At 38.7% G+C, this 19,486-nt stretch overlaps 1 protein-coding gene across 2 annotated transcripts in view; it reads right to left on the reverse strand.

The window, feature by feature from the left end:
• The window catches only part of LOC140226962 (G protein-coupled receptor kinase 3-like), a 123,390-nt gene that overhangs the window by 87,888 nt on the left and 16,016 nt on the right, over nucleotides 1-19,486 (reverse strand). The window lies entirely within an intron of this gene.

Below are 19,486 nucleotides of genomic sequence, written 5' to 3' on the forward strand. Positions count from 1 at the left end.
AACACACATATATAGAGATAAAGAAAATACAGCAATGACAAGGGAAGGGTAAGAAACATACTTTTTGGATTCCAGAATGGTAAACTGACAAAGGCACGAGAAGAAAGGAAATTTATGGGTGTTTTAGAGAAAAAAAATGTATAAATTAAAAAGAAATAACAGCAAAGATCTTCAGACAGTGATGAACAGGAAATGAATGTAGTCAAAATCAGAAGATGAGAAATGAAAGAGGACAGGATAAATGTCACATCTGAGGAGAGAGTACTCGGAAAATGAGCTTAAATCAAGTTGAAGACAGCACGGTAAAAGGTTACAGGTACACCATCAACTATGTGATGTTTACACTAACGGCCGTGGGCGTGGCATATATTGCGCCCTTTTTAACACCAATAAACCAGACTACCAGTGTGGGCTCACTTGTGCGATGTGCTATGTAATAAGATGCCATACTACAATCATACACAGGAACAATATTCTACTGGGCAATGATTAACATTGTTCCCAAGGGTGCGTCCAAGCACTCTAAAGTGCTCTAAAATGAACCAAAATGAACCTAACCAAAGCGTACCAAACTGTAATGTGCCATATTTGGAACATTCGAGTGCTCTGTTGAGAGAGTGTACCCAAAGAGTTATTTTTAGAGGGGGTAAATCTCATTTCAATCAGTCTGATCATACTTCCCAGGTGTGATGAATTAAACAAAAACAAAAAATCAGATGAAACCAATCAGAGATAAACTTTCTGTGCCAGTGAATCAAAATGTGCACAAATTTCACACACATATACCTGTGGTCAGGCACGTAGAGGGTCAAACGAATGACAGGCAGATATCTACAATCAAATCCCATGCATGGCTATGCATCTTTCCGAAATACATTGCAAGAAATGGGTCATCTCCTTGGCGTGATGGTAATGACCTGCAGCAGAAAATTTGTGGGTCAAAACTGCTTGAATTTAATTATTGATATGTCACAGAAAATCTGTCGACATGCTTCTATAGCTCAAGAAAGTGTAAAGAATTTGACAAGTGCACCTGACAGATTAAACAGAAATTTGGGGCAACCTCATCATATCTCTCACACATGTATGTTACATCATACTGGAATTACACCATATACCATCAAGCAGCCACGTCCTTAGCCTCCTTAAAAAGAAGTGGAGATTACGCAAGGACAATGTGTCAAAAAGGTGCACGATTCCAACAACCATATATTATAGTCATAACTGCGCACATGCTGAGGCAGAGTCAACGATGCTGCCGTGCATTCAAAGCGAGGTAGCTGTAGGGCGGGCTAATATACTTCTCCGTCGCTTGGCAACGCAGCATTGATTGTTCAATTTCGGACTCGTTCCATTCTGCCTCTGTGGGAAGACCTCAAGAGAATACTGCCTGTAGAATGGGCAGACAGGATTTGAAAATAGAAATGTAGCCTCCCTGACAGGCACTCTGACCAAATAAATACAATGTATGATATGTGACCCTGCACCTCAAAACAAACAAAAAGTCGCCAGACATGAATTTTTAGTTAAGACCATATTCTGAAAGAGCAGACTTTAAGCTTTAAAATGATGTATAACTCAAATCAAATGGACTCTCCTAACCTATCTAAATATTGGAAAGAAAGCACAAACTCAGGAAAAGTGTGAACTGAGAAAAGAGGCTCTGAAGTACAGTGTCTATTCAAGCGCTTAATCTTTACCAAACCGTGCTGGCTGTGCGATGAATGGGACAAAAAACAGGAAGTAAACCACAAGAGTAACAACAATGAAGGGATTATCAAATTAAACTGAAATTAAGCATGCCTCATTAACACATTCTGTACATAGTTAATGCCAACTTTCAAAGCAGTAGCACTATCTTTTCAAAAGTTATTAGAGTTGAAAGTGAAGAGTGTGGACAAGGTTTTTCAGAAATGAAAAAGGGATTCTAAAGACACACCTAATCGCACTATTCTACCAAAATGTTCGAGATAAACTGCTAAAAAAACACACTTTCCTGCCCGTTTTATGATACCAAATTTAAGCATAATGTAAAAGAAGACTCGCTCTTTCAGAAAATATGAAAAAGTCAAGTTCGGCTAGGTTGACCCATTTTACTTATTTTCGGTCCTCACGCAAAATCAGTGTGTGCGACTTTATGTTCGTTTTGAGGTGCACGGTCACATATATGCTCGTAGGCACAGTGTCGAATGGTGGCTGGTACTCATACTTGGATGAGTGTGTGCACCATTACTAATGCTCACGGGTAAACCTGTGGGTGCATGTATTCAAATGTCTGTATCTGTGTGGTGTGTGTGCGTAAATTGTGTGTGTATGTGTGTGTGTGTGTGTATGACAGCATACTACCCTTCCATATGAATTGCTACAAACAAGATGTATAAGATCATGATCATGAACTGACTGCATCACCTACATGTACTGGTCTACACACACACACAAACAAAAAAAAATATCACAATATCTGATGACAGTGCATTCTGCGGAATAGTGAATGAAATATAGATTTCAGTCAAACATTACTTAAATTTGAAGTTAAAAAAAATACGACTTAAATAAACTGTGGACAATTTGGTATTTTTCTTGAGAAAATTACTTCAATATTAACGAAGCAATGAAGAGGAAGACATAATCTTTTGGTGATAGATAATAGGAGATACTGTAAAAGTGGATATTTTCGCGCAACTAATTTTTCGCGCTAGGCCGGGTCAGAAGAGTTTCGCGTGTTTTTAATTCCGCGGAATCAAGACATCACGCACAGGAACGTATGACAAGCAAAAATATTCGCATGTCTTTATTTTCGCGCTAGTTTCTGGTTGCGCGAAATGCGCGAAAAATTTCAACACCGCAAAAATTTCCACTTTTACAGTAATTGTGAAAGACGTGTCTATTGCACTTGTTGATTCACCTTTATTCAATGCATCACCTTCCCCAGTGGGTGATGGATTGGCATCTAAAAGACAATTTTGGATTTGCCATTTCTTGTGGCATTAAAAGGCCACTGGAAGCAATCGTTTTTTGGCTAATCACCTGTTTTCGTTTCAGAACTGGACTCTAAAAATGTCCCTGGGTTGTGTTTGACTGCTCACTAGGCCACTATCTCTCCCCGAGATTCTGTGTCAACAGCTGTAATGGGGAAGCACTCCAGTGACGGAATGACTGACGTGGTATCTGTCCCTACCAAGGTAACCAGTGATTACACCAAAATCCGCAAACAGCAATTTAAATTGTTGTATCACTAGTTTCTCACCGCTGAATTCTTTGGTCTGAATGGCTCTGCTTTAAAGAGATTTGATAATAAGGGAGCTGGCCACAGAATCTTCACCAATAATCCTATTACTAAATAATGCACAACCCTAACATATCTGTTATCTGATTTCTCTTCAAATTAAAGGACCTAAAATCTTGTCAAGTATGTTTGCCCACGTCAGAACATTCATTTTGCAATCATCATAAGCATCAATTGAAAACTAAAGGATTTAATCTCCAAGAATGATGAAAAGATGCTATTTAAGCAACAACATACAACACTGCAAGTCATCTCATCACACATCTATCTGACAGCCATACTAGATAAAGGATGGAGCATTCTCAAAAGAAAATCTATCATATAAATCGACTATACTTGTATTGAGAATAATGCTATTAACTTTATAGGAGGACTTCACTTTTCATTTTGATACCCTTCCTGGCATTCTCAAGTAACGTCTTTCTGGCACCACATAATTCTGTTGCAATGTGCATGATGCGCAACAAAAAAAGCATTGAAAATTTTATCAACCAACTCAATACATTCACTTCCTGACTGTGAAACATGCAAACTGTAAAAATATAGACAATTTTTCATCTGTCACAATCAAAGGAAGAAAACTTTTATCCCACGAATGTGACTTAGCACCTTCTGGTAATCAATCTACACTTACCAAATCTGGAGTTGCTAGATAGTGCACCTGATATCTATAGGTGACCTTTAATGGAATATAATGACGTGTGAAGAAGCTCTCTCTAGTACAATCAATTACCTAAAAACCCACTCTACAGTCTCCCCCAATTTGTCATCCTGGCAACTGCCAATGTTTATACAGTGCAGCGATAACAACATGTTATACTTGCTACCCACACTCCTGCCCCTCACAAAGTAGTATCACTCGACATGCACATAAATGGAAAAATATGTGTAGACTGACTCTACACACGACCTTTCAAAAATATCTTTTTAATTCTTTTATTTTTCTTCAACATGAGCCTTACAAGAACATTTCTTTACAAACCCTGAAGTATTTCATTCTTGCATTGCATCTTTAAACATCAAGGGCTCTTAAAGATCCTGTATTGATGTATACCTCTAGATATTTGAAATTCAGAATTCTTTCACACACCTTCCAATTACAACTAAAATCACATCTTTTGAGTAGACATTCACAGATTGTAAAACGGAATACATCAGGAGCTCTTGCAATACAGCAAAATAATATCTCCAGTGTATATAGTTTCTATGCATGCTTCAAAACCATGGGTGATTATTTTAATCACTACATGATGTTTTTAACCTACTACCACTTACGGGTTCACATGGCAGGCTGATTATGCTATGTCATGATTGGTGGTGTTGGGTTTTTTTTTTTTTTCACTTCTTCAGTGTGAATTTACATATTTTGTTTGTCATGATATGGTTGAGATCTGCTCAGACATTCTTGTTCTTTCCCTATAAGATATACTTTGGTTCTATTCTCCAATTTCGAGGCTTTTGCCAAAGTGTAGTATTGCTTATGGGTGTGAAGAGATAATGTGCAGAGCTGCTAATCTTTACCAGATTAACCCTCTGCATGCCACATTAATTTCGTGTCCATAGATATGGATGTAAAATGTGTGCAGATTTGACTCAATGGCACAGAAATGACTACAGAAAAATGTACCTTCTGCTCCTCCTACTCTCCCCATCTCCCATTTCTCCCAGTCTTCAAAACGATCACAAGAGCATAGATGTTTGACGTATGAAAATACGCAGGAGCATTCATCCATGAAACCACACTGTCATCATCTGATGTCAGCACATACTGAAGGTAACCACAACAGCTGATTTTAATTCTCTTCGATACAGTCCACGTCCTCTAAATACTGTGCCATGCAAACAATTGCGTACTTGTAAACACCATATCAAAGGCAAACAAATGTACACACCAAATAAATTTGATATAGATGCCAATTGTTGGCTTTGTGGGTAAAGGCTTGAATAAAGCTACATACCCAGTACTTTTATATTCACCCTTTTTTGTAGCAGTGACAAATAATGTAGAGTTGTTTTTAACTTTTGATGGTATACCACCATGGACAGAAGATCAAACTAACACACTCATCATTTTAATGTGATTTAGAACGCAATGTAATTCAAACAATATGCAAGTCAAGAAATAGCATTCATTCTAAGCATGAGAAAGTTACAACATATTCACGTAAACAGTAATTATGAAAGACTTTAATATAAAACCTGAATTATGACTAAAACTTTGACATTAATCACATTTCTTTCTATTGAGGATTCTAAACATAGCCTAAAATCTGCTTTCAACATTAAAGGGGAAGGCTAGTAACTGATCAGTGGGAATCAGTGGAAATGCTGGGAGATGATTGTTCCAATCCTTATGGGATTCATTCAAGAGTTCATTGTATATCTATTGTTGTGTGAAAATGATTTGCTTCAGAACGGTCTCATATTCAAGTAATGTGCAGATTAATGCTCCGTCACTGACCAGGGACGCTAACCTGGAAGCATTAAACTGCACATTACTTGAATATGAGACCAATCTGAAGCAAATCATTTTCACACAACAACAGATATACAATGAACTCTTGAATGAATCCCATAAGGATTGGAACAATCATCTCCCAGCATTTCCACTGATTCCCACTGATCAGTTACTAGCCTTCCCCTTTAATCATGTCGAAGCCATTTTTCTCAAGGCTTGGAAGTTTGTCTTTGATCTGGAATAACAAAATATTGGAAAAAGATACCATACAATACATTTAATATAGTTGAGATCAAGCCATACAATGTTACATGATAAGGAGAGGCTGAACTATATAAAAATAATCCCAGATTGTTACAAGTTTCTTTAAGTGCTGAGTGGTTCCTATCTCCTTCAAGCAAGAGTGTTTTGCTATTTGGGAAAATGTTCCATTCTGACAGTTGAACAAATTGATGTTGTGATTTTCATTTTCACTCATAACTCATAACATTAAGCTTACATGTGCACAAAGGAGAGTATCTAGTCTGCTACAAATTCCCTCACCCCTACCTCACATATACTGTGATATATGCACACACGACATACACACATGTATATTATTTATGAATCATACAATTGTATGCGAATGTTGGCTGATGTTTTCATCTTGTATTATCAGAATCTTTCCCCTGTCATTAAAATGACAGTTCAAAAGAAGACAATACATGTATCTCATGATGACTTGGTTTGAGAAAAGAAACAGCTTTTGGATTCAGTATGTTTTACTGACTGTCTCATAAGGAAACTAGATATATTGCTACAGCGACTGATATGCCTCCGCCATAATGCATGGTTCTCCTAATAGGTCTATAGTACAATGTCTTGACAATGTGTGATGACAGTTTCACACAATTGGCAAAATATTAAAATGACAGGTTTGACACAAATGTGCTGAATGTTCACTTTCCTAGAACTAGGTTCAATTGGATGAATGATTAAAATGTCAGAGTGCAGGTATTTGGGGAACTGATGATTTTTACTTGACTTTTGACCCTTTTATAAGTTTATGCATTGAGTAACTTTCAAGGTATTGAGAAAAAGTATAATTTCAGTATCAAAAGGGAAAATAGCATTATCTAAATCTGGCCTTTGACCTTTGACCTCACAGTTCCAAAGAGAATCACTGTTAGGTTGAACATGCATAAATATGTAAGTTTCATGATGATACCTTGAGTTACTTTTGAGATATGGAGGAAAAAGTGCAATTCAGCACTTTCACTTGACCTTTGACCTTTTGGCAAAGAAACTTCCCACAGAATATATAATGGGTAATACATGCATACATCAAGTTTAAAAAAAACCAAAAACCTTCAGGCATTGCATAAATATAAGGAAAGTAGTGATATTTTGAGGAGTTGACCTTGACCTTTGACCCCTGACCTTTGACCCATGACCCCAACTTCCCTAGATAATCACTGCCCATCGGTACAAGCATATATACTAAGTTCCATGAAGATACCTTGAACCATTTGTGAGATATGGAGAAAAACATGAAATTTCAATTTTTTTTTCCACAAAATAACCTGTGACCTTTGACCTTTGACCCTGTGACCCTAAAATCCACACAAAGTATTATCCCCCAAGGATATACCCTCATACCAAGTTTGATGTAAAACCACCACACGGTTCTTGAGATATCGATAAAAACAAAACGGGACGGACGGACGGACGACCCGAAAACATAATGCCTCCGGCCACTTCGTTGCGGAGGCATAAAAAGGTTAAGTAGGAAGAGTTTAAAGTATGCATATAGGCAGAGATTAATACCCCTTTCAGGTAATCGTGGATGCGGATAATAGGAGCACAAGTCGTAAAATTTCGATTACATGAACGGGAGAGGAGTAGAAAAGTGCGCATTATTTTTATGCTGCTATTATGCGCATAATTGCAGCATGAGGAGTAGATCGAGAATACATGAACGCGTTTTACGACTTATCCGCACTAACATTCCACAGTTCGGTCAAAGGTCACTCGATTTCCCGCACAACCGCTGATTGCTGAGCTTGAGCGCGCGAGAGGTGTGCATACACGTGAGGATATTCACCGGAAACAGTACGTCATTATAGAGGCGTGCGCAGTAACCATGACAAATAACTCGCACAAATAACTCGCACCATTATATGAACGGGTGCTCGTAAAAGTAGTGCGCACTTCATGGGATATATGAACGCGATTTTGACTACTTCATCCGCATTATTTGGATGCGGATAATTGAACCGCGATTACCTGAAAGGGGTATATGAGGCCAAGATATTTCATAGTATACTGACTGCTCAAATTCATTGCCTGCCTGGCAGAAGGGCCCTAGCAAGCCTTAGAGTGCACAAGCCTTAGAGCCCTTCTGTCGGGCGGGCAGTGCATCATTCTGGTGTACATAAACATTGGAAGTATATATATCAACATGAATGGTCCTTGTACAACTTTATCATGCAATGGGATACTCACGGTAGTGTATGTGGCTCCCCTGACTTGTCCTGCATGGTTTCCTATTGTAACTTTGAACTAAAGCTATCCTTCTGATGGCCCAAACAACAAATTTCTATTAAAGGAGAATAAACCCCCAAGGAAAAGTAAAACAAAGCGACTATCTGAAGTCTGTAAATGTACATCAGCAAATCTCATAGGATTTGGGATGATTTGAACATATTACACAATCATCACCAACACTACTGACTAGATGAGTGGAAAAATAAAATTGTAAGCATATTGCTGAAATCACATTCATCTGTATTACTGTATATGCCATATATTTCGCGAGTCTAAATTTTCGCGAATCAGACACTCTCGACAATTTCGCGAGTTGTTAAATTCGCGACCTTATAGTCCTGTACATAAGTACGTCACATTCACATCGGGATCAGAGTTAATATTTTCGCGTGTCTTTAATTTTCCGAACAGCACCTGACTCGCGAAATTCGCGAAAATAAAAACCTCGCGAAATATTCGGCGTATACAGTACATAATAAAAGCTGGCACTTTGTGGCCACTTTTAAAACTGTCTCCACTGATTTATACACATCAAACACACAAGTCAAACTGCCTTTAAAAAATGCAAAGACATTAACATTACATGAGTGTAATTAAACCTTCCAATCAACTTCAACTAATGGCAAGAACACAAATACAAATATAAGAGGTTTTTATTTTTCAAACTTCTTCCTTGTACCACCTTTCCCCTTTTCACCCAGGCCAGAGGATGTTAATAAAATCCTTCAAACCCTGCCTAGGCCTTTGAAAAAAAAAAGAAGAAAGAACAAGAAACAAGAAACAAGAGCAAAAAATTTAGAAACCAGCATGGTATGAAGTAGGCACCCACTAGGCTCAAATTGATATTACTTCATCAGGTAACGAAACTCCCACATGCCTGGAATTCCTTAATATATTTCTCTACACGCCGAAGTCTCCCAATCTGTTCAACCTGCACCGGTGTCTATTTCTGCCGATCCCTTACGTTAAGGAACTCCATTCAGGGGCAGAGAAATGGAAATCTGAAATATTTCCAGATCTCCAAATCTCTCCCGCGTGCGTCATCCGCGTTGATCCTACTATTCAAATTGCACAAAATCCTTCATGTACTGCTAGGGACAACGCTGGAACGGGCAGAGCATGTGCGTCACACCATTCAAATAGAAAATTCCTTATTTTCTGATAATACTGCAGGGTCTAGCTTTTGGGGGAGGAATAAATACTTTTAAAAGAAAGAAAAAAAAAAACATCAATTACAGATCTCCCAAATAAGTCATGGTGGTAAACTCAAAAAGATTCCATTCCTTTTTGGGGTTTTATGCAAATCTCTTCTAGAATTCACAATTTCCTCTGATGAGTCTCTCAATTATCTCAGTAAAGAGCCATATACACTTTCTTCTCTTACTCTATCCAGTTTTAGTGGATTTTTTTTTTTAATAAGGGAGAAGACACCAATAGGCATCTTGATGATACAAAATATAGTCTTTCAAAAAGATGTAGAGCTCTCTTTACCATTTCAAAGCAGTGATAACAGACTTTAAAGGCATAATTTACCATTTGCAGACAAAACAAAAACCCAGCTTTAGTGCTTCAGCATAGTTCTAAAATGTGGGTGAGGGATAGAAACAACCAGTGTAAAAAAAAAGTTAATCAGTATAATTAATGTTAAAGTATTTTAAATGTTAAGAATGTGAACAATAGTTATAATAAAATTGTGTCAGACTAAACCATTTATAGTTAGCATTTAGCGAGAAAAATAGTGATATCTCCTAATATTTTAGGCTTTGTTGCAAAATTTGTGTACGGTAGGATGTTTTGTGATACAACTGACCAATGCATCAGATGTGACAACTCAATCATTTTTTAAATCACCGTCCCCAATGGTAAACAGTACCTTTAAACAGTGGAAAAAGAAGAGAAAAAAAAATACAAGATTTGGCTGGTAAATGACCAGACAGACAAGACCATCATCAAAGATAGGTGTTATTTCACCTCACTCATGACAGTAATGTCCATTATAAGGTCAGCAGTGAATGGTCATTCCATACCAAACTTCACTGCACAGGATGCGAAGTTCATGTCAAGTTGTTCATCAATCAATGCTTGTCCACATGAATTTGACTGAGCACTCGATCACTATCTTGAACCAACTGTTCTTTGGAAACACTCAATTTCATCTAAAAATCCTGGGCCGACTCTGGGCAGGGTATGGGGAATAAAGCACGCCAGAGATTTCATAAAATATCATAATAGTGATACCATGAGGTACAATGTATGCAGTACTTAGGATACAGAAACAGACAACATACATATTACATAAGCCCCATCCTGACAGAAAAGTTGGTACTAATATCATAAAGAGTAGAGATAATTATTACAGATTAACCCATTGAGGATGGGCTGATTTTTCAACAACACCCATTTCCCATAGACACCTGCCCGAGTATACTCAAGACTAGTCTTTAACGGGTTAATGTAGAATGCATACGTGTCAAGAGTCAGTTGGAGTTGACTGGTGAAACATACATGTACGTCAGTGAAATGTTCTGCAATATGATTACGACAGCACTGACATGTTTGAAATTTTCAAGTCATAGTTTCTGGTGAAACATTGTGGAAGAGACATCTCCCACGGAACTACGTCAGTGCAACACACATACATGTATGTCACTAGTTACAATACCTCTCATCATCAGTGCCTTTAAAAGTTCTCATGGTCTCGGGTGATTAGCTGGCCAATAGCCAGGCACCATCACTGGCTGTATTTCATTCCTCACACTTGACCTTCAAAAGTTTATGCTCAAGATAAACTGGGTGTTTTGGCTTGCTGGCTGGCTGCCTTTATCCGCCCAAGCAATACAGGAGCTAAATTACCACAAACGGGGCAATAAATTCGGCACGATTTCATCAATCAGCACAGCAAATAGATGACGCTGCTTATCTCTGAAGTTTGCGCTGGGTACATGGTTTAAAGGGGATGGCTAGTAACCGATCAGTGGGATTCAGTAGGAATGCTGAGGGATGATTGTTCCAATCCTTGTGGGATTCATTTAAGAGTACATTATGTATCTACTGTTGTGTGAAAATTATTTGCTTCAGAACGGTCTCATATTCAAGTAATGTGCAGATTAATGCCCCGTCACTGACCTGGGACGCTAACCTAAAAACATTAAACTGCGCATTACTTGAATACGAGACCATTCTGAAGCAAATAATTTTCACACAACAATAGATATATAATGTACTCTTAAATGAATCCCACAAGGATTGGACCAATCATCCTCCAGCATTCCCACGAATTCCCACTGATCAGTTACTAGCCATCCCCTTTAAGGCATTATTTACCATTTGCAGATAAAACAAAAACCCAGCTTTAGTGCTTCAAAATAGTTCTAAAATATGACTTGTAGGGATACAAACAACCAATGGAAAAAAACAAAAAAAAAAAAAATTAGTATTTTCAATGTTAAGTATTGTTAAATGACTATAGTTAAAATAAAATTGTTTCTAGAATAAACTGCCTGCAGTTATGGTTTATTGAGAAAAACAGTGACATCTCCTTATATTTTAGGCTTTATTGTGAAATCTTTATATGGTAGAATATTTTGTGATACAGCTGACCTACACTATGCATCAAATGTGATAACTCAAACATTTCTTAAATCACCACTTCCAATGGTAAACAATACCTTTAACATCTGTTTACACTGTGCATGTAATCTCATTTTTGTTATTTCAAGTGCTTGCCTACAGAATGTAAAGGAGCCCATAACCTATAAATTTTCAACTGAAGCTAGTCAGAGATCTAACAATGCAGATATAGGTGACTCTAATGGATCTTGGAATCAGCCATTTTCAAGAGTACATCATAAAGGAAATTAAAGAAAAAAAAGAGAAAGAAATTTGAAAATAGCACGATAATAAACTGAAGTGCTCAGAGCCACTTCAAATGCAGCTCATTTGGCTGCTTTCATATCCAAGTGAATGGCACTAACAGGAAACTTCGTTTTTGACTGGTACCAGTTACTTTTTCAATCTCATTATTCACAAGCAAGATTCACAGGCCATGATTCGCAACAATCTTTGTTTTTACAGCTTACATTAAAGGAATATACTGTATACGCCATATATTTCGCGAGTCTAAATTTTCGCGAATCGGGTATTCCCAGGGATTTCGCGAGTGCTTAAATTCGCGATTGTGGAGTCCTGTACTAAACGGAGAAGTGTACATGCGTATGTCACATTCACATCGAGATCATAGTCAATATTTTCGCGTGTCTTTAATTTCGCGAATAACACCCGACTCGCGAAATTCGTAAAAATAAAAACCTTGCGAAATATTTGGTGTATACAGTAATCCTAAAAGAGAAAATTATTTGATAACGTTCAGCCAAACCGACATTTCTGCTGAGTGAAGCAAAAAACCAAAAACACCCAAAACAAAACAAAACAAAACATATAAACAAACATACAAACAAACAAACAAATGACCAAAGAAAAAGCATTCAAGTCCATGATGTACCGGCATATCAATGCCTGTAGTTGCAATGGACATAATACATGTCCTACAGCTCAATGCTCTGAAACTGTAACTTGATACATTTTTACATCATCTCAAAACATATTTCTATATGTACAAAGCATAAAGTGATATTCCATGGTATCTATTTACATGATTCAAAATAATTATGGAAGTTTCTTGAAGGCTTGGCCATCACTGAGTGAGGCTGGACTGAGCAATGAAAAAAGGGTAATTTGATATCCTTTGAGTTTGGAATGTATCTCAAGTTTCTCGTGAAGGAAATTCTTCATGTTGCCATTAAACAAGAAGCATGAAATGATGTTCACGTGATAATTATAATATCATCTTCTTTAGCCAAAGTTGCCCCTTCAGTGTTGGCACTGTTCTATTAGAGGCCCTGCCATTATCACTACCCTATAGCATTTCCAGGAACCCATTTATACACCTGGATCAAGACAGAGATGATATGGGTAAAAAAAAAATTGTTCCAGGACGTACGCACTGGGCTGGATTCGAACTTGGGTTCTCCGATCGGGAATTGGGGAGGGGGGGTCTCATATGCCACAGTGCCCCCCCCCCCCCCACTGTACACACAGAGTCTTTTTGTTTGCAAACTTAAATTCTACCATAAGGCCGGGTACATGCATGTACACATGTACTTATTTCTATCAAATGGGGACTACCATGAGCCGTATTAAGATCTCAATCTGTTTACTCTGTTGATTTGCACACCAATCTCAGTGAGGAACTGAAGAACTGAAGAGCAAATATAATTTTGTCGATACGAGTTTCTAATCTTCTTGAGTCACTCTTTAGAGACCCCGCAAGAGAGGTTTCCAGGTTCTCGCAAAGTGCACTGATATCTAAATCATTTGTACTCTGCTGTCGCTTTACACGATATGAAAGACAACACCGTCACATCACCACTGGGGCTTACATCAAATTTGCTGAAAAGCTACACTGCTCTAATACACATGTGTACTTCCTATCATACATCCACTGTCTGTTAATACATGTATATACATTAAAACATTTGTGCTACTGTAAAAGTGGATATTTTCGCACGACTAATTTTTCGCGCTCCGCGGAGTAAGAAGAGTTTCGTGTGTTCTTAATTCCGCGCGATCAAGACATCAACTGTTGGAACATGGTATGGTAAGCAAAAATATTCGCGTGCTTTTATTTTCGCGGTAGTTTCTGGTTGCGCGAAATGCGCGAAATATTCAACACCGCGAAAATTTCCACTTTTACAGTATTAGAAGGGAACCCATGTTTAACCTATGTACACACTAGACCTACCTGTCAATAACATCCATGAGGTCTTCCAGTTAATAACTCATGTTTATATGTACAGCATACAATGTGACTATCAGGATTGGGAGATACTTGGTCAACACAAGGCTTGAGTACTAATTTTAGTGAAATTTGCATTTTACAGTTTACTCATTACAGAGTTATGTTCATGTTCCAAAATCTTACGATCAGAAGCTGATCAAGGCAAGCCGTCAGGCAGCCACCAAGGTCTCCTGCAAGTTTTTGCTTCAAGTGTATCTGTACACAGAAATTTAGTTTTCTGACATTGTAGGTTATTGTACTGGTAATATCTCTATGAAATATAAGAGTGCAACGTTACTCACATACAGCGATATTACAAAGAGACATAGAGCAATCTCTAAAATGCCAAAAATTACATGCGCCTTGATCTAAGAGTAGTCTTCTGGCCTTATCGACTGCATTCGATTGCGTAGTTCGATAATTTTCTGTACGATCAGTGAACTACGATACTCTCAAAACACACGCAAATGTCCACGTATGCAGCTAGGTTGGTGCTACCGCGCCACGCCGGGCCACGGACTAGGCAGCCACGGCAGCCTGTACTTATGCGGATGCGTAAGGCTCGATGAGGCAATACCGATAGACAGTATTCGATATAGCTGTGTGAAGACGGAGGCGAACGATGGAAACGTGCACACACCGATGGTCTACGCGCGGCTACTATTTTCAGATTTGGCTACTATTGCAGCGCGCACTAGTGCGTGCTGATTTATTAAAATCATTATTTCACAGTTTGGGACATTTTTTGTGACAGGATAGAATTTTCTCAAGAGTTCTTAGCACATGCTCTCACACCTCTCAAATTTAAATTTTAGGGGGGAGATTCCCTTTCAATTTCCTAATGCTGTAAAAAGGACATACATACTGTACGTGCACGACTAATAAATTTCTAGGCTCATGAACAATAATTATGTAGCTGTTCTGCAAATATCAAGGATTACCTAAAGTCTTTGAAGCAAATTTGCCAGAATATAGTCAACAGAGAGCAAACTTTACTATAAGAACTACCATGGTGCATGAACATTTTATCAAAAACTACCATTAGGTTGCTGTTTGTTTTTTTTTTCACAGTCTGCAGAAACTTTTTGCTTCACATCCCAGGAAAAAGGAATGAGCAAGGCTAAACACTCCACACCGTCCACAAACGACGCAGGTTCGATATCCGAGTCTGGACTGAGCAATGTTGTGTGTAATCATACAGTCCCCTCTAGCAACAGGCAAAACACTTTGTCCCTCGAATAGGACATAAAATGGAGGTCCCGTGTGTGTAAGAGAGTCACAACTCGTGCACGTAAAAGATCGTGCTTCATTCATTCATCGCAAAGAGCAGGGTGTCTAACCCGGTGAAGTTGTCCCGCCTCACATCCAACTGGACCCCAAGGAAGACCAGTTTACAACTGTAGTAGCTGAATATGGGCTATCCAGCCATCGTCTCAGATGGAAAATCAACAAACAAACATTTTTACAACATTGCATCGTTCCACCACATTTCTCATGCCACATGGGTCAGACAGTACCTGTACCTGAAACAGGAAACATCACTGACAGACATCCACGCTGTCTACACGATTTAGCAATGTAGAAATTTATGTCTCAGATTGACATACATCTTTTCAGGCCCTACCTGAACCTCACGCCATTTTAACTTTCAAGTTTTAGTCCTTCTTTTCCTCTGACCTAAATTAGTTTTCATTTCCCCCATTTATCAATCTTATTTTCTACAGGAATCTGGAAATGATATGTCTTCACTGAGGGGGGTGCATGCTGAGAAGCATCATTGTTCTGCACTCTATGACGGTTTCACACATTTGAAAGGACGCATTCAATCATAATTCACGTTTCTGAAACTTATTGGTCATTGATGTGTTTACTGGGAAATTAATGCTTGGACACAGAAATGAGTTGCTTTGCTGATCCCAAAATAACTACAAATATCATCCCAGTAATTCCCACACAACAGCTTCGTCACAATTTCACGGTCTGTCAAACAAATATGTCACTCTCTATACATTTACACCATATGCAAGAGCACAAATGTACATAAACACTCCAATGACGGAAGTGAATACAAGGTCAAGCTAGCTGCCACTGAAACCTCCTCGATTACACGCAAAATGTCAGACTTTTCAGATTACAAATGCATACCCAGAAACAAGCAAAACTTGACTGCCACATCTCCAAACCGCCACTGCACTGGCCAAGCATAACTCTGCAGACATATTTCATTGCTTTTGTTTTGTTTTGGGGAAGAGGGAACAGTACAATTCAGACTAATTAGAAATAACTGGACTAGCATGAACAGCGCTTAGAAAGAACCTGTCTATTGACAAGTTCTTTGCAAGTGTGAAAGCCCCTGGTGTGCCATGGCTGGGAGATACTTGTCCTCTTAAGGGGTCACAGTGAGGTCAAATTCCACTAGAGAAAGTCTGGATTTGGAGTAGACAAATTGGCCCTTGACAGCTGAAACTGCCCTCAGTGTAAACAAACCTGGGAATGATTGGGGGTGGGGGTATCCGGACAGCGCAGACAACGAAGATATTGACATTGACTGAAATGGACCAATTATAAATTTGACAGCAAGTGCTGTCTCTGGTTTATTCATAACAGTCAGATTAACAAGACTTGAACATCAGGAATATCATATCTTAGTTCACATTGGTAAGACATGCTCAAGAGGGAAAACCACTGCTGGTGGTATATGTTCTTCCTCTGTAAGGTGCTAAGGTCCAGACATTAGGCCTGTTCACACAAACACAATTATAATGATTTTTGTGACACAGTGCGCAATAGGATAATTCTTGCTATGCACACAGATATCTATACAATCCATAATAGGATGCAAAAATCAGTACATTTTGATATTTAAGGTAAACCTAACACATATACTGACAATTTGACTTGTGCAGTGTAAGTGAACTGCACACAAAAGCACAACTCCAGCTGTTTGGGAATCCATAGATCAGAAGGTTTGAAGTGCTTTGCTTGTAGCCAAACCATACTGATGATTGCTGCTGTGTGAACCATGGCAAATAAAACTCATTTTTGCATCATGGTCCCAAAACTGATAATAGGGAGCTTTAGATTTGCGGTGCGGACGTTTGTGATGACGCTTGAGCTAGACGTTCTCCTCTTCCCTGTTTCGTGTTGAAAAGTAGCTTTAGATTACGCTAGGACGAAACCTATCAAAAATAAAATGGCGCCCCCACATGATCGGTGCATGAAGTAGCTCCCTACGTTGTGAATTGAGTGGACGTAAAAATAGCACATAACGCGTAGTGAAAACTAAGGTGCGCAAGCTATAAATAGATCGACTTTGATACCCGATTCTGCGCATGCTCAGAATAGGTTTTTTCCCTCTGAACGTCCCCATCGCAAAAATCTAAATCTCTCTATTGTTAGGATGTGAATGGGCCCAGTGATGGCATGCATGGCAGACACATTGTCCAAGAAAATCTGATATCACCCAGCCATATACGTATTGCGCAATAATGCACTTCAGACGTAGACGATGTATATTTGGGCTACCAGCAGATCATTAAAAATGTCCTGTATCAACTTACAAAAGAATCGGCCTAGATTTAAATTCACCATTCAACCAATTCTTATTACCTTCTCCCACTGCAGCTAGCAAGCATGATGTGCTCTCCATAAATCTTCATTGAAGGTATTCTCCAACAATTGTCACTGTACCCCCAGCAACACATACAGTACTGGTACATCTGCCATTTTGTCACAACCTGATATGCCATGTTTGACATGCAAGTTAGGTATCATATTAGGTGTCATAACTTTCTCTGCACAAAAACTATTTGGTATAAATTATAATGCACTGCTAGAAGTTAGCCATGAAATGTAATAATACATAATTCTCTTTCTTTGTACCTCATATTCTGCTAATTAAAAAAAAAAAAAATCAAACTTCTTCATGAAAAGAAGTGTGAAGAAGAAACTGGCATGATCTGTGCTGAATGAAACTCTCTGTACTGTATGACCTCACCGAAAGCAACAGTGCTAATACAATTTTTGCAGTCATATTATTCATAGTTGAAAAATATGTCATATTCCTAGAAACAGAACAAAAACAAACTTTGGTATCTGATATTCCTTTACAGACAATACAGGGTCAACACTTAGACATGATACAAAGTATTACTGTATACGCTATAATTTTCGCGTACATAAATTTTCGCGAATTGCTGATGTCACACATTTTCGCGAGTGGTTAAATTTGCGATTGGGGGACCAGAGAAAATATGAAGTGGCAAAGAAAGTGTGAATTTTCAACTTACTAGCAACGAATGCTACCACAGCGACTGGGCTGTGTATACTAGAGATTCTAGTAGTTAGACGTGGACATGCTATATGTACGTAAACAAGCTTAGCCAGTATGGTCTGTTCGGTAAGCCGTAAAATGATTGTATCGTCAAGGCAAGGGTTTCATTTTGGAAGGTAATATTTTCGCGTGTTGTTAATTTCGCGAATAGCTCCCGACTCGCGAAATTCGCGAAAATAAAACCCACGCGAAATATATAGCGTATACAGTAAACCTCCATGTATGTCACTGTGCCGTCACGACGTGACGTATCATGCGCCATCCTGTTCAACATATAAAGAAATGTTTGACATAGTATATCACCACAGAAAGCGGATACATTTAGGCCCAAAGTCACAAAGCTACTACAGCCCCGGTGCTACGGTGCAATTAACTCACTGATAAGAGGCCAAAGCTTTTGAATTCTTAACGGTCATCGAAGCGCTGTGCGGAGGGAAGGACAAAAAATCTCGAAAGTTCACCTCCTCGTATCTCCCTTATTTTACCACCAAATCCCTTGAAACTTCACACATATATCAAATATGAATATATCATCCTTCATATGATTTTTGGGCGAAAACGCTGATGTACCTTTCGAGATATGTGTATTTTTCTGCTTGAGTCGACTGTGGGAAAGGGTTACGATTTTTTCCCGACACAAGTCTGCGCCTGCATGAATATGCATTTGATCAACATATTACTAGTCTGTATACACCAGACTCACTACCTGCGAAGTCTCGTGTTTGTGCAATTAGTAGTTAGGTAAAAATAAGAGCAAAAAGACAACCAACTTTAAGAGAAGATACTGGACATGCACAACTAGATCATCCTCCTGCGCATGCGTTTTCTACTGGTGAGTGCACGCTTAGCCAATCAGCGGTGTCAGGCTCGGCGCAATGCGACAGAGGTCGATTTTCGGTCAGCAGGGTGGTGAGTGGGCAAGAGAGGAACCCTGCTTTGTGCTTCAACTGTTTCAAGCAGCACAAAAACCAATACATCGGACTGCGTATTCCTTACGCCATGGATTTTACGTGGGTCACAAGTGACAGTGATCTCGATTTTTTCCAG

Source organism: Diadema setosum, chromosome 4, assembly GCF_964275005.1.
Source record: "Diadema setosum chromosome 4, eeDiaSeto1, whole genome shotgun sequence".
NCBI lineage: Eukaryota > Metazoa > Echinodermata > Echinoidea > Diadematoida > Diadematidae > Diadema > Diadema setosum.